Below are 17,297 nucleotides of genomic sequence, written 5' to 3' on the forward strand. Positions count from 1 at the left end.
GTTATCTTGGTCAATACTGATCTCGTCGTTCACTTTCTTTGTTAGATCACCGACATACAGTTCAACTGAGGTCTAAGTCTAAAATGTGACGTAACATAAACGATGTCCCGATCAAATCTCTCTAGTTTGGATCCTATATCGTCGGCCAGCTTCAAAAGCAGTTATGTATGACAAATGCACTCTGCTTGTCACACTCATAAATAAAATAAATTATAGCTTTTGTATAGCGCTACTTTCATGCTTATAGCATGCTCAGCTATGGTCCAATCTCATTTGTGGACCAGTGGGAGGAGGGGGCAACTGGGAGAAATTTTCCGTGCTGGCTTTTAGGCGCTCAGTAAACACAACTCTGCTCGCGTCGGGTGTCGAACCTCGCACGCTTCTCACAGTGTCTCCCCCCTCGTTCCCCTATTTGGTCCAGAGAAGTAGTAACACTCATACTATTTCATCTTGATGCTCTTTTATCCCATTGAAGAGATTTAATAAAATCATTGATTTTTTATCGGCCCAGTCTCTATTTGGAGCCATCAAAAGGTTACTAACTCCGATGCCATTGTAACATTTGCCGAATCTTCCCTTCCATGCCACAATCCAATCATGACTTTCTCAACTTTGTTGTAGATATTGCTTATTTTTATATTGTTCACTGTTTTACATTCAATAGTTTTATTATTATGTTAGAAATGAACGAGTAGTCATTCTCTGGCGCTGCCAGGGTCGAGTTTCGCTAAAGAGAAACAAAATTCATCGTAGTCCCTTTAACAGTTTCCACTGAGGAATTTTCTGGTGATGTGGCAGGTCTGCAGCAGTACCGCCCCCCTCCTCCCACTGGTCCACAAATGAGAATGGACCGTAGCTGAGCATGCTATAAGCATGAAAGTAGCGCTATACAAAAGCTATAGTTTATTTTATTTATGAGTGTGACAAGCAGAGTGCATTTGTCATACATAACTGCTTTTGAAGCTGGCCGACAATATAGGATCCAAACTAGAGAGATTTGATCGGGACATCGTTTATGTTACGTCACATTTTAGACTTAGACCTCAGTTAAACTGTATGTCCGTGATCTAACAAAGAAAGTGAACGACGAGATCAGTATTGACCAAGGTAACTCACCGTACCTTGCCCTTCCCCTTTACGAGCCTGCCGGTGATCCTAACAGTAACTGATGTAATACGGAGCCGGCGCTGGCGAAGCTCCGAACAGGGAAAGGTGATTACATCACACCTAGTTCTGCCGTGAAAACTACGATCGTACGTGTCGTGTTGAAAGGTACGGAAGAAGAAAGGGTAAAAATAGCCACTGGTACGGTAGAAGAGAAAAACTGTCTCCATAGAAGAATGTAAATACTAGTGGATTAATGAAAAGAGAGGGGGAAGCGGTAGGTGGAATCGCTACCCACCACCAACCACGCATTGTTAAACAAAATTAGTGTAATAGAGGAGCAGTTTTCTTTTCTTGATCAGGTTACACTCGACCTATATCCCCATCCCCCAGTCTTGTAGCTGGACCATCCTTAGTCACACTCAAAGAAATTTTTTTAGAAAAACAAAATCGCGAAACGTGAATTAAATCTCAAGCAGAACTCTAAGGCTCTACGTCCGCTCCCCTAGCTCTAATTGTAAGTCTCTACTATGAGTCAAGGTTAAGTCACAACTATTTAGATGTACTTGTTAGATGACATATGTTAGAAGACCGTTATGTCTTCCCTCTGTTGACATAATGGAAACGTTATTTCTAGTCTCATGTCATGATATTGTCCATGAAGGACAATAGCGCGTAGGAGCTATGTGAATTTAACTTATTTGTTGATTTTGATATGAATACAGGTGATACAGGAAAGTTTATTATTCATTGCATATTTTAGGCATTATTTTTTTTTTGGTTTTCTATTTCAATTGTGGCCACATTATTCACTTCGCATTGGGCCGCCCTATTCGTTTTACCTCCAATTATGTAAGGCATGCTCTGCTTGTAGACAGTAGACTCCACTCAGCACTTTAAGGGTTAAACTTCCGTTTAGATTACTTTCGATTCCGCGAGGAGTGTGGTGTCTTCGTTTCCTTTTTTAAGGAGTGTTTTGTTTTGTTTTTTGCATTTTTTTTTCTTTTTCTACTATGTCTATAAAGACATTTTTGATTGAACGCAAGGATCTGGAGGGTGGCTTGGTCCACCCACCAGGCACTCTGCTACTAAAATTGTCCGGATAGGGAGCAGTCAGAGCTTCGATGGCGTCCATCGTCGCCGCCTTGAGGCTCGGGCCGGAGGAGGTGAACCCCTTCCTATGGTTCCTCCCGACTATTTATGGGAGATTTCAATCATCTTTCGTTGGATCAACACTTGCCAACATATACTCAATATGTTAATTGTCCCACACGGCACGATAAAACCTTGGACATGTGTTATAGCAACATAGAAGTGGCCTACACATCTCGATCGTTATTTCCCCTCGGAGAGTCGGACCACACAATCCATCTTACACCAACGTACAAACCGGTTTTAAAAACAACAAAACCCCGAAGTACGGTCCATCCAGTCAGCTACAAAGTTGTCTGGAGCAAACAGATTGGGACATGTTTGTAAACAACAAATATAAGAGACGGCTTATCTTGATTAGAGAACTGCTGTTCACCGACGATACTGCACTCATGTCTCATTCACAAGAAGGATTGCAGAGGCTTGTGAATGCACTGGCAGCTGCTTGTCAAGAGTTTGGCCTCACAATCAGCCTCTCCAAGACTGAAATCCTGGCACAAGGTGTTGCAGAAATACCAGTGATACACATTGGAAATCATACACTTGCGGTGGTGCAGGAATTAACATAGGCCTACTTGGGAACAACAATAGCAAGCAACCTAGATATAGACACTGAGCTGACAAAAAGAATAAGGAAGGCTTCTGCAGCAATGGCAAAACTCTCCAAGCATGTGTGGGAAAATACCCAATTGACCACGGCAACAAAAATCCTTGTCTACAATGCCTGCGTTCTGAGCACACTTCTTTATGGCAGTGAGAGCTGGGCAACTTACATGCGTCAAGAACACAGATTAAATAGCTTCCACTTACGCTGCCTGCGACGCATACTGTGCATCTTCTGGAGGGATCTAGAAAAGGACTGGGTCAATTTTAGTGTGGTAAATGTGTAATTAAACATGTTAAAGAAAATGAAATTAAGAAACAGTAAAAGAAGGATGTATAAATGGTAGAGACCATCCTCCTGTTTAGCGAGACCTCTACCGGCCTTTTTTGTTCACTCAAAAAAAAAAAACCATCAATAGTATGATAGTTTGTTAGTCGGAAGAAATTGGTCCGTTCTGCCGTAAAAAGGAGGTAGACCATAGAATCGCGTTGGTGAAGAGGCATTAAATTGTTTTATTCCAAAGAACCTAGTGAATCAGTGGCGTAGCTAGGGTGGGAAGGGGAGGTCCACATTTTAAACACCCCAGGGCCCACCACTGGAGGGATCCTCCAAATGAGAGCCCGAAATTTGTTTTTAGATTAAATATTATTATTATAGCTTTTATATAGCGCTACTTTCAAGCTTATAGCATGAAACCCTAACGCTTTTGGTCCAATCTCATTTGGACCAGTGAGGGGAGGGGGTATCTAGGAGTTGGTTTTCCGTGCTGCCTTTAGGCGCTCAGTAAACGCAAATCTGCCCGAGTCGGGTGTCGAACCTCGAGCCCCCTTCTAGATAGCCAAGCCAAGCCAAGTTCAAGCGTACTTGGCCTCTCGACCACGCTTCCCATTATCTCATATCATGATGTCAAATGTCAAAATGAAGGAGCTGCCAGGGCTCCCAAACCCTAGATACGCCAATGTTGTGAATCAATCTTGTCGCTTAGGTAGAAAAGTTCTGTTTAGAAGATGAAACGTAGCCTAAATTGATATTTTAATTTTTTTTTTTTTTTTTTTACATTTTAATAATAGCGCTTTTACTCAGATATAATTATAAGGCTTCTCTTCGAGGCCGAAGATTAGTGGGGAATGCAGTATTTCCCGTGACTAAGCAGCCCCAGCTGTGACCTACATATTTTGCCACATCTAGCGTAGGCTTATACGTTGTCCACCGGTGTTCGATTTAGATTTTCTTTTCGCCGTCTACATCTGTCCTCGGCATTGGATTTTCGTTTGGTCTCAAATGTGTATCCCGTAAAATACAATTCAAATGCAACCATTTTTGAGTTTGTTTTTCCAAGAATGGCGCCTTTTTATTTCCTCTTTGTAAGCAGTAACGTCTAGGATATTTGTACCGACACAAAATATAACAAGGCCAAAATAAATATATACAACTAGATTACTTTAGTAGATGTGTATTTTCGGAAATAGACAGACAGACAGACAGACAGAAAGATAGATAGATAGATAGATAGATAGATAGATAGATAGATAGATAGATAGATAGATAGATAGATAGATAGATAGATAGATAGATAGATAGATAGATAGATAGATAGATAGATTTGTTTATGTTTGCTTTTGCCAAGATATAATCTTACCCACTTTTAGGTAGCCAAGCGCTTTAACATCCGGTCGCCATGCCTCGATCTGTAGATCTAGATTTAGTTTATTTGTGCATGAATTAGTAGACAGATGTCAAACCTATACCTTGGAATAATGTAGAGTTTCTTTTTTTTTTCCACAGCAAATTGGTATTCTTTTTATTGGTAGACCGAACGCTATGCTGTCACAAAAATTTGAACTAACGGATTTATCCAACAGTCATACCAACTTAACGGCCATGCGTGACAGAAGGAGTGGATGTCATGTTAATATGCATGACTAAATGCATAACGCATAGGACGTAATCATCTTCTTATTAATAGAAAGCTTTTTGACGTATCTGGTGTACAAAATAAAGATAGCGTGAACAAGTTGTTTTTTGAAACGTTACATGTTAGCCATTGTACCCATTTTAGCAATTCACAATCAAAGTTTTAAGCCTGTCTGTTTGTAACTTTCGTTGGAGTTGGCAATTTGGAAGTTCAATTTGGGCGTCCCTGACCTAGTTTAGCAACTTGAGAGCGTCCTTGAGTGCAATGTGAAAATCTCAAATAAAATGTGATTTCGTTTCTTATTTCGTTGAGAGATGTGTCTTGGCTACCAGAGAGGGCTCGAGTTCGAAGCCTCATATAGACTAAGAAATGTATATCCGAGCTGAGTTGTGTTTGTCTTGGCTACCAGAGAGGGCTCGAGTTCGAAACCTCATATAGACTAAGAAATGTATATCTGAGCTGAGTTGTGTTTGCTGAGCGCATAAAGGCTGCACAGAAAGATTCTCTCATGTCAAGATCCCCTCCAAAGAGATTGAGCCAGATAGCAATGCTACGAGTACTATACAGAAACTATACAAATACTTATAACCCACTCCGTGGTCTTAATCAGATAATTTTTTTTGTTGGTGATTTTCCCTAATGTAATTAGCTTTAAGCTTAATGAATACTTTGTTCGAAAATCCTAAAGGTCGATCCACATATGTTTGTTTTTTTCAGGCCGATATGCTGTATGAAGGCATCAAACATCTAGTATACGATTCATATTCTTCTGAGTAAAGTATACGTTCTTCAGGTATAGAAAATAATTAATAGTACTAGATTTATTTTTAAAACATAAAATAAGAGGAAAATTTGACCACGAATAAATATTAATATAGCCAGATTTATATTGCGTAAAGATTACATTTTTTAGCAGTGTTTCTCAAACTTTTACCGAGGGTCCTCCATAATTAAGTTACCCTTTCAGACCTTGCGATCTATAAAGCAGATGATGTTTCTTTGGCCAACGGTTAACGAGCAGGAAATCATATAGCCAGCACAACGTCCAACCGTATTTACTTTCTCTAACTAAAGTCAGCCACGGCGCCCCGGCTCCTCCGTAGAGGACAAAAAAAAAAGTTCGAGATGTCTAGATCACTTTGAGAGTCGCTCAATGTCAAACACAGCATTTGTTCATTTTTTATTAATTTCTTCTTAAATTATTTCCATTTTTACAGCATTGACAATAACACTACCCCCCCCCCCCTATTCCTGCCCCTCGTTATCCTCAACTAGATCTAAATGACTTGACCACATAACAAGTTACCCTACTTTTTTTTTTCCTTATCTCCCCTTGACATGGTGAAGACAAAGACTCAATACGCACGAGTGGTGGCGCTGGACTGTTCCGAGTAAACTACGACACACAATGTCGCCACTGCATCGAGGACGTGGAAACAATAGACCACATTCTTTATGAATGTCGCGTTCTGCATAAAGGGAGATCGGGACAAGGATTTGTGCGGCTTTTGGTCTGTCCTCGTACGGGGACAAGGCGACCTTAGAACTTACTGCCCGCTTCCTTTCACGTGCTCTAAACGAGTTATCTTAGCATGATTCATTACTAATACAGTTTCTGATTCGGTTGCGCTGGTCTATGATGCCCGGGCAGGCGGGTACTCTGCCTCAACGTGGCACTCGGGTGGAAACGGTCGCTAGAGGAAAGGATTCAGCAAAATGAGTAACATCACAAGATTCATGTGGGTGTGTCTAAGAGAATGCGAAAGATTTCTCATTGCATATTGCGGAGTTGTTGTTTAAAAATATATATCAATTGCTTGGATTAGACTGTAGAATTTTTTTAAAAACTTTCTAAGGCAGCGGTTCTCAACCTTTTAAGCTCGGTGACCCCTTTTTACAATCCCCCACTCTGCCACGACCCCCCCACACACACCTACACACAGCAATAGAAGAATAGACAATAACAATCCATATTTTCGATGGTCTTAGGCGACCCCAAGGGGGTCGCGACCCACAGGCTGAGAACCCCTGTTCTAAGGCCTGTGTCAATTTTTTTAGGCCTGAAAGTTTTAAAGTTTCATCAATTTAATGTGAGAGTTATAATGTATGCATAGTAAATTAGACCTTCTTGCTTCTTAAGTTAACATAACATGTAGGCCTAGATGGTTTGAGGTGCTTATAAGAAAAACAATATTGAATTTGTTTAGAGTTAATATTTTTAAACCCCATTCAATAAAATAAACGTTTCAGCAAGGACAAATATTTCCATCAAACACAATTAACTTGTTGAAATCATAGAAGTAGTTTTTTAAAAAAAACTTGACTAACAAAAAATATCCGAGCACAGTGAGTTAAGAATAAGCATCATTGACTTTGCTAATAACTAACCAATGACTTCTATTTACTGACCAAAGACTTTACTAATTACTGACCAATGACTTTACTAAGTATTGGCCAATTACTTAACAAAGACTTTATTCATTACTGACCAATGACTATACTAATTACTGACCAATGACTTAACTAATTACTGACCTATAAACCGAAATCTAAATCTATAAATATAGTACCACAAAAAAATGTTGGTAATGTTTTGTTTTACATGTTTCGCATGTTCCCTCATTTTTTCTGAAGATAATTATACCATATCCCAAATTGTAGTGAGTGCTGGTCTATTTCGCTGTTGTTCTACTCTATTTTTTTCTTTATTTCTTCCCGATAGAGAGGAATTTACATTTGTTAGCTCAAAAGTTATTTATTTATGTATTCTATCTTGGTCCAGAATGTCTAGTTTTTTTTATTGCCTTCGTTTTTAATATGTGCTGTTCTTCATTGAAGAGCCTTACAAATTGTTTGAATTTTTTTTTCTTTTCGAATAAATACCTAACAATAAAGAGTCACCGATTTTTCCCCAGACGGTCGCTTCTTCAAGTTTTATAGACAGGGACGCTAGTTACGATGAGATGAATGCGGACACAGCGATAGATAATCTACAAGCATTTAACATAGGCTCTGGGAGTAGCATCGTTGGCATTTATGATCACGTGATGCTGTTAACAGGGTAAGAATTACCCTACATTACTTAGTAGCCCCGCCCCCCCCCTTAACTAAAAAAAAAAGAAAAAGCCGCTAATAGTCTTGCATGGTTGGTCCGGCATTCGTTTAAGCCCCCCCCCCCAAAAAAAAAAAACAAAAAAAAACTAGAAAGATATTTAAAAAATCTGATATTATGATATTTTAAATATTACAAAGTTCTAGTGCAATGGCTTTTTAAAAATCTTTTGAAAAAATACTGCTACGAATCTCCACTATCCAGACTCTCTGCAGACTGCACCACACGACACAACGAACTTAAAGAACCTCACAACTCAAAGCTCCTAAGTATTAGTAACAGTTTAATTTCAAATACATCACAATTGGCGACAACATTAACACAGAGTAAACAAATCTCTCTTATATAGCGTCTCAACTGGCCTTCTCGAACCTTCTTGACCACTCCAGTTGATCACTTCCGCCGTGACCTGCGTGCGTAATATTTACAACACTGGTCCTTGCCGAACTGGCGAGTATTGTCGCTGGTCACGGTTGACCGCTCGTCCTGTGCTAGACTGGGGCGATTTGGGTAGGCTAAAAACACATACTGTTACGACCATCTGTGTCACCACCGAGTTTCAAACAATACCTTTTGTTTTAAAGTTAATGATGCAAGGTTTTCTTTTTCGCATAAATATAGCCTACTCTTTTGAAAACAATTCATCAATCAAAGACACACAGATAAAGGCACATTTCTTATTCCATATGGAAGTTTGCACAAGTGCTCTCTCTTCCCTAGTGCTATTAGCGGATAGTATGGGCTGCCTTAATCAGTCAGGAAAAGCAACGACTTGGCATATTTCAAGTGACTTATAAACATGTATGACTAAATTGATACATAAATACGCCTAAAATGTAATCATCTTCTCTATTGAAGTAACGTTTGTAATTAATAAGAAAATTAATACATCCTTGCCCTTCCTAAGTCTTAGAACGACTGTGGTTCATCTCGTAGAACGACAGTGGTTCATCTCGTAGAACGACTGTGGTTCATCTCGTAGAACGACTGTGGTTCATCTCGTAGAACGACAGTGGTTCATCTCGTAGAACGATTGTGGTTCATCTCGTAGAACGACAGTGGTTCATCTCGTAGAACGATTGTGGTTCATCTCGTAGTGCGACAGTGGTTCATCTAGTAGAACGACTGTGGTTCATCTCGTAGAACGACTGTGGTTCATGTCGTAGAACGACTGTGGTTCATCTCGTAGAACGACAGTGGTTCATCTCGTAGAACGACAGTGGTTCATCTCGTAGTACAACAGTGGTTCATCTAGTAGAACGATTGTGGTTCATCTCATAGAACGACTGTGGTTCATCTCGTAGTGCGACAGTGGTTCATCTAGTAGAACGACTGTGGTTCATCTCGTAGAACGACTGTGGTTCATGTCGTAGAACGACTGTGGTTCATCTCGTAGAACGACAGTGGTTCATCTCGTAGAACGACAGTGGTTCATCTCGTAGAACGACAGTGGTTCATCTCGTAGAACAACAGTGGTTCATCTCGTAGAACGACAGTGGTTCATCTCACTGCTGACACCTATTCTCGAGAGACATTCGGTTATTTCTATGATGATGAATACATGAATGTAAGGGAAATTATATAAAGGAAAAAAATATTTTTTTGTATATGCCGCTTAACATTTATCCACAAAATTTAGTTATTTGTTGAAAAAAAAAATGTTATATATTACATTTGATTTTCCTGATCAGCATCCCACTGATCTTGGTATCTGAACATAATTCTGTTGGCTCCAGACCTTGGTGAGTTTCCTAGTATTCGATTTTGCACTTGAGTCTCAGCTTTTGTTAAACACTTGAGTGTAGGATTCGCGTTGATATCTTTAAGATTGTGATAGTTCACAGTAATCGTAGGCTTCTTGTCGTGGAATCTACATTCGTAGGAATTGCTATCACAGACAGCGCTAATATCACCAGCGTCTCGGTTAAGTAAAGGTTCGTTTCTCTTTTTGACATGGTAGCCAACATGGTACCTATTGATTGTCTTGTTAAACATGGTACCTATTAGTTCATCTATCTTGTTAAACAGGGTACCTTTTAGTTCATCTGTCTTGTTAAACTTGGTACCTATTAGTTCATCTGTCTTGTTAAGCATGGTTTCTGTCAGTTCGTACGTCTTTTAAGTATGGTTCCTAACAGTTCATCTATCATGTTCAGCATGGTACCTATTGATTCACCTGTTTATTGAGCATGGTACCTATTGATTCACCTGTTTATCGAGCATGGTACCTATTGATTCACCTGTTTATTGAGCATGGTACCTATTGATTCTTCTGTTTATTGAGCATGATACCTATTGATTCACCTGTTTATCGAGCATGGTACCTATTGATTCACCTGTTTATTGAGCATGGTACCTATTGATTCACCTGTTTATCGAGCATGGTACCTATTGATTCATCTGTCTTATTGAGCATGGCACCTATTGATTCACCTATTTATTGAGCATGGTACCTATTGATTCACCTGTTTATTGAGCATGGTACCTGTTGATTCACCTGTTTATTGAGCATGGTACCTATTGATTCACCTCTTTATTGAGCATGGTACCTATTGATTCATATGTCTTATTGAGCATGGTACATATTGATTCACCTGTTTATTGAGCATGGTACCTATTGATTCATTTGTCTTATTGAGTATGGTACCTATTGATTCATCTGTCTTATTGAGCATGGTACCTATTGGTTCATCTGTCTTATTGAGCATGGTACCTATTGATTCATCTGTTTATTGAGCATGGTACCTATTGATTCATCTGTTTATTGAGCATAGTACCTATTGATTCATTTGTCTTATTGAGCATTGTACCTATTGATTCACCTGTTTATTGAGCATGGTACCTATTAATTTATCTGTTTTATTAAGCATGGTTTCTATTGATTCATCTGTTTTATAGAGCATGGCACCTATTGATTCATCTGTCTTAAAGAGCATGGCACCTATTGATTCATCTGTCTTAAAGAGCATGGCACCTATTGATTCATCTGTCTTATAGAGCATGGCACCTATTGATTCATCTGTCTTATAGAGCATGGTACCTATTGATTCATCTGTTTATTGAGCATGGTACCTATTGATTCATCTGTTTATTGAGCATGGTACCTATTGATTCATTTGTCTTATTGAGTATGGTACCTATTGATTCATCTGTCTTATTGAGCATGGTACCTATTGATTCATCTGTTTATTGAGCATGGTACCTATTGATTCATCTGTTTATTGAGCATAGTACCTATTGATTCATTTGTCTTATTGAGCATTGTACCTATTGATTCACCTGTTTATTGAGCATGGTACCTATTGATTTATCTGTTTTATTAAGCATGGTTTCTATTGATTCATCTGTCTTATAGAGCATGGCACCTATTGATTCATCTGTCTTAAAGAGCATGGCACCTATTGATTCATCTGTCTTATAGAGCATGGCACCTATTGATTCATCTGTCTTATAGAGCATGGTACCTATTGATTCATCTGTTTATTGAGCATGGTACCTATTGATTCATCTGTTTATTGAGCATGGTACCTATTGATTCACCTGTTTATTGAGCATGGTACCTATTGATTCATATGTCTTATTGAGCATGGTACATATTGATCCACCTGTTTATTGAGCATGGTACCTATTGATTCATTTGTCTTATTGAGTATGGTACCTATTGATTCATCTGTCTTATTGAGCATGGTACCTATTGGTTCATCTGTCTTATTGAGCATGGTACCTATTGATTCATCTGTTTATTGAGCATGGTACCTATTGATTCACCTGTTTATTGAGCATGGTACCTATTGATTCATATGTCTTATTGAGCATGGTACATATTGATCCACCTGTTTATTGAGCATGGTACCTATTGATTCATTTGTCTTATTGAGTATGGTACCTATTGATTCATCTGTCTTATTGAGCATTGTACCTATTGGTTCATCTGTCTTATTGAGCATGGTACCTATTGATTCATCTGTTTATTGAGCATGGTACCTATTGATTCATCTGTTTATTGAGCATAGTACCTATTGATTCATTTGTCTTATTGAGCATTGTACCTATTGATTCATCTGTTTATTGAGCATGGTACCTATTGATTTATCTGTTTTATTAAGCATGGTTTCTATTGATTCATCTATCTTATAGAGCATGGCACCTATTGATTCATCTGTCTTAAAGAGCATGGCACCTATTCATTCATCTGTCTTATAGAGCATGGCACCTATTGATTCATCTGTCTTATAGAGCATGGCACCTATTGATTCATCTGTTTATTGAGCATGGTACCTATTGATTCATCTGTTTATTGAGCATGGTACCTATTGATTCATCTGTCTTATTGAGCATGGTACCTATTGATTCATCTGTTTATTGAGCATGGTACATATTAGTTCATCTGTCTTATTGAGCATGGTAAATATTGATTCATCTGTCTTATTGAGCATGGTACCTATCAGGGGCTGACTGGCTATATGGGCATCTGCTCAAATGCCCGGTGGGCCGGTACCAAAATGGGCCGGTAGGGCCACCGAAATGGCTGCATCGATGCCATTACGGCATATATCAAATTGTTAAAGTTTTTATAGTATTCTCTTATAAAAAGGCCTTCTGGGCGTAATGTTTAAAAAGAAATCTTTCACAGACTCTACAGTGTAATACTATTTTAATTTAACTAATTTTTCGAAATAATGTAATTATTCGTTGACAGTGCTAGTAGTAGGCTTCATTGTTTTAGGGCCTACATACTTAGCGATTAAAAAGCAACATAAGGCCTATATTTTGTATATAGATATTGATTTCACTGTATGCATGCATACGTTATCAAACTTATTATAATGATTTTGAGGACAGGCACACCTAGAAATGGAGGCCCATCATATGATATAGAATTTGTGGGCCCGATTGTATAGACATGCCCGGGCTGATTTTGAAACCCAGTCCGCCCCTGGTACCTATTGATTCATCTGTTTATTGAGCATGGTACCTATTGATTCATCTGTCTTATTGAGCATGGTACATATTGATTCATGTCTTATTGAGCATGGTACCTATTGATTCATATGTCTTATTGAGCATGGTACATATTGATTCACCTGTTTATTGAGCATGGTACCTATTGATTCATTTGTCTTATTGAGTATGGTACCTATTGATTCATCTGTCTTATTGAGCATGGTACCTATTGGTTCATCTGTCTTATTGAGCATGGTACCTATTGATTCATCTGTTTATTGAGCATGGTACCTATTGATTCATCTGTTTATTGAGCATAGTACCTATTGATTCATTTGTCTTATTGAGCATTGTACCTATTGATTCACCTGTTTATTGAGCATGGTACCTATTAATTTATCTGTTTTATTAAGCATGGTTTCTATTGATTCATCTGTTTTATAGAGCATGGCACCTATTGATTCATCTGTCTTAAAGAGCATGGCACCTATTGATTCATCTGTCTTAAAGAGCATGGCACCTATTGATTCATCTGTCTTATAGAGCATGGCACCTATTGATTCATCTGTCTTATAGAGCATGGTACCTATTGATTCATCTGTTTATTAAGCATGGTACCTATTGATTCATCTGTCTTATTGAGCACTGTACATATTGATTCATCTGTCTTATTGAGCATGGTACCTATTGATTCATCTGTCTTGTTAAACATGGTACCTATTGATTCACCTGTCTTATTGAGCATGGTAAATATTGATTCATCTGTCTTATTGAGCATGGTACCTATTCATCTGTTTATTAAGCATGGTACCTATTGATTCATCTGTCTTATTGAGCACTGTACATATTGAATCATCTGTCTTATTGAGCATGGTACCTATTCATCTGTTTATTAAGCATGGTACCTATTGATTCACCTGTCTTATTGAGCACTGTACATATTGATTCATCTGTCTTATTGAGCATAGTACCTATTGATTCATCTGTTTATTGAGCATGGTACCCATTGATTCATCTGTCTTGTTAAACATGGTACCTATTGATTCACCTGTCTTATTGAGCATGGTAAATATTGATTCATCTGTCTTATTGAGCACTGTACATATTGATTTATCTGTCTTATTGAGCATGGTACCTATTGATTCATCTGTCTTGTTAATCATGCTACCTATATGTTCACCTGCCTTGTTAAGCATAGTACATTTATCCATATCTCAAGTTAAATTTCAACTATGGTACAGATCTGTTCGTTAGATCTGTTCAATGACCTTGTTCAAAATGGCGCTTGGCTGATCTACGAACAGGCAGGTGTCCAGGTCCTCTTAATCTTCCACCAGAGCTAGCTGGAGACATTTTTTAAAGAGTTTCCTTGTTTCTTATCTTATATAATACAGACGTTACTTCAAAAAAGAAGATGATTACGTCCTACGCGTCATGCATTTAGTCATGCATATTAACCAATGACTTAATTTCAGCCAAGTCACTGGTTGTCCTGGCTAGCTCAGGCAACCCCATTCCATGCTCTAATAGCACTAGGGAAGAAGGAGCATTTGTACAAATTTGTCCTAGCACCTTTTTCAATGTAGGGAAAATTATTACTTTTCTGGTATTTTAACGTTTATTATTAATTTATTAGTAATTTAAAGTTAGGCAATCCATCATTGAGTACCGGCACCTATTTTTTTTTTTTTTTTACAAAAAAGTACTGCATATAGGGTTAGGGTCGACTTGATCCGAGATTGAGCCAAAGAGTGTACAAACTTTTTACAAGGCAGACAGAATGAGTTGATTTTAAGCTTGGTAAAAATAGAGTCATTTAAATTCAGTTCAGTACATTTAACATTAATAACGAACAATATCGTATCCATTCTTTTCATTACAGTTATGACCTCTTTACGTTGGACAGTAACAATGATAAACAAAGTACCTTAGGTAAGTGCTCTCTTTTCGGGTTAATGTCTTTAGACAGTAGGCCTACTTCAGCTCATGATCATACTTCCTTCCAGAATGTTGGTTGAGAATTAATTTGTTACAACAGCTTAATACGTATTTAAATTTAATTTGTTTTTTGTTTTTTTACGAACCAGATGCAATGTGAGTGTATGTATTCTACATTTAACACGTTGTTTTGAAGTGTCAAATGCTTGACATGTTTTGGATGTTCCTTCAGAGTTGAAGATAATCTATTTCCTAGTCCAAACCTCCCGCAAGACGACGGCGGATGGCAGCGGGTAGGGTATGAACCCTGGACCATGGAGACAACGGAACGAAAGTCCGGCGAGCATACCGCACGAGCAGGCAGCCATGTAGTGGGAAACTAGGTCGTAACGCTGAGGTCATATTTTAAAAGTATTTCCTTTTTCTTACTAAAAGTTCTCAATGTCTTGGTCTCTTTGTTTTGACTGATGACTTCATTAGACCGTGATTCAAGATTAGCAGTGAAATAACAAATCGAACAAGTAAAATTTAAGTTGTTTTTAAATGAAGCCTTCACTAATGAAGCCGTTTGATGGTCTATGATTTCTCATTTAATCAATTTCCTGTAATCCTTATCATTGGAACGAGTCTTTCTTCTAAGTCTAAGCTTTACACATTCAAGTTCTTCTATTCACAATTCAGCTCAAGATTTCTACTTTGAGCTTGTGTGCAAGGTGTTCATGAACGTCTATTTTATGTTGTTCATTTACGTGTCCTCTTTAGTGTTCACTTTTTAAAGCTGGTCAGACATCTTGAGTTATCACTTTTCTTGCCTCCAGGGCCGGCCTTAGATAAATCGAGGCCCTAGGGGAACTGCATTTGGTGGCACTAAATGAAATGTTAACTACTGGCCCGAATTGCACTCCACAGCAGCACTTTCAGAACATATAATAATATGCGAACTGATGACTCCATATTTCCCCCAGAGAGCCCTGCGCTCAATGGACTCAACGCTTTTAGTGGTGCCACATTTCTCCCTCAAAAGCTACGGTCTGAGGGTTTTTTCAGTGCACGGACCAAAGGTTTGGAACTCACTCCCTAGTGATCTCAGACAGACAACATGCTACACCACTTTTAAGAAGAACATTAAGACTTATCTGTTTAAAACTTTTTTAGATTAGTTTGTCATTGTAGCTGTCGTGTTTGTGTTTGTAATGTTATTACAGCGCATGGAGCCTACATTTTGTTTGTTAACAGCGCTTTATAAATAAAATTGTTATTATGTAAAGGCAAAGTATTAGCCCTCGACAACAAATCAGACTGATACGCTCCCTTGTCATGGCCGCATTTGTATTGTGAGTCTTGGACGTTGACGAGGAGGATCCTAACAATGGAATAGAGATGCTACAGAAGGATCCTAGGTATCATATTCAAAGACTGCATCTTAAACCAAGAGATAAGAGACAGGGTTACCGCAACGATTGGTCCCCATGATGACCTGCTAACTAGCGTTAAAAAATTTATATTCATATTAAAAAATCATCGGGGCTCGCAAAGCCCTTCCTTTAGGGAACAGTACCAATAAAAAAAATGAAGAAGAGGCAGACAGAGAAAGCGATGGGAGGACAACATAAAAGAATTGACGGGCCTGTCATTGAAAGAGGTTCTAAAGCAAAAGACATAGAGAAATGGAGAAAGACTGTCGACGAATCTTGCATGGTGCCCCAACGGTCCAACAGACTAAGGAATAGGTAAAGGTAAAAAGTAAATGAAAAAAAGCAATATTTCACTTGGATACGAAACCCAGTTGCAACCTTCATATTTTGTTACATCTAGTGTCGACAAATCCTTTTTTTTTTTGTAGAGTGTTCTTGAGTTATAGATAGATTCAGGAAATTTAATGAGTAGCAATATAGGAACCATACGTGTAGTTTGACAAAGACAGAAACTACAAGATTAGAGATACTCTAAGAATAGTGACAAGAGAGACACTCAAGTTATTAGAGCGGAAGACATTAGTCCATGTAAATAAATCTGTTCAACTTATTAACACTTTTTTTTAATCCTTTGAGAGCGCCTGAGAAGCCGAGCATGAGGATTGAGTGATCTAAGTAGGAGCATAACTGTCTATTTAAGTTTCCTTTTCGTATTCGGCTCCTGTGGGTTAGGCCTTCTTCTGTCAACTTTATTCTCCCATGCCAGTTAGGGCAAAATGGAATCTAATTTAATTTAATATGTTATAATTATTCAGTAATATTATACTAATATTATTATTTCAAATAGGTAAAAAAAAACACTCATGATATCACAATTTACTTATCCATTTAGTTATGACTTGCTTACAAATCTGAAAGAACATATCCAAGTCATATCCAGAACAAATCCTTAACCTGTGTTCTAATAACGGAATCCTAATTTCTCTCAGGGATTGCTTTTGGTGAAACAATGTGCCGAACAAACGGGAAGAGCTCTTCTGTGATAGAAGATCGCCAAGAAGATCGCTATTCTATCTCTACTTCTCAAACGGTGGCACATGAACTGGCACATGG

General features: G+C 38.3%; 1 long non-coding RNA gene across 1 annotated transcript; it reads left to right on the forward strand.

The window, feature by feature from the left end:
- The first annotated feature begins 5,237 nt into the window (after window positions 1-5,237).
- Window positions 5,238-17,297, forward strand: LOC129926742 (uncharacterized). The gene is made up of 4 exons (XR_008778463.1): window positions 5,238-5,568; window positions 7,691-7,836; window positions 14,714-14,763; window positions 17,174-17,297. It is a non-coding gene; the product is annotated as an uncharacterized LOC129926742 (long non-coding RNA).

Source organism: Biomphalaria glabrata, chromosome 6 (assembly GCF_947242115.1).
Source record: "Biomphalaria glabrata chromosome 6, xgBioGlab47.1, whole genome shotgun sequence".
Classification (NCBI taxonomy): Eukaryota; Metazoa; Mollusca; class Gastropoda; family Planorbidae; genus Biomphalaria; species Biomphalaria glabrata.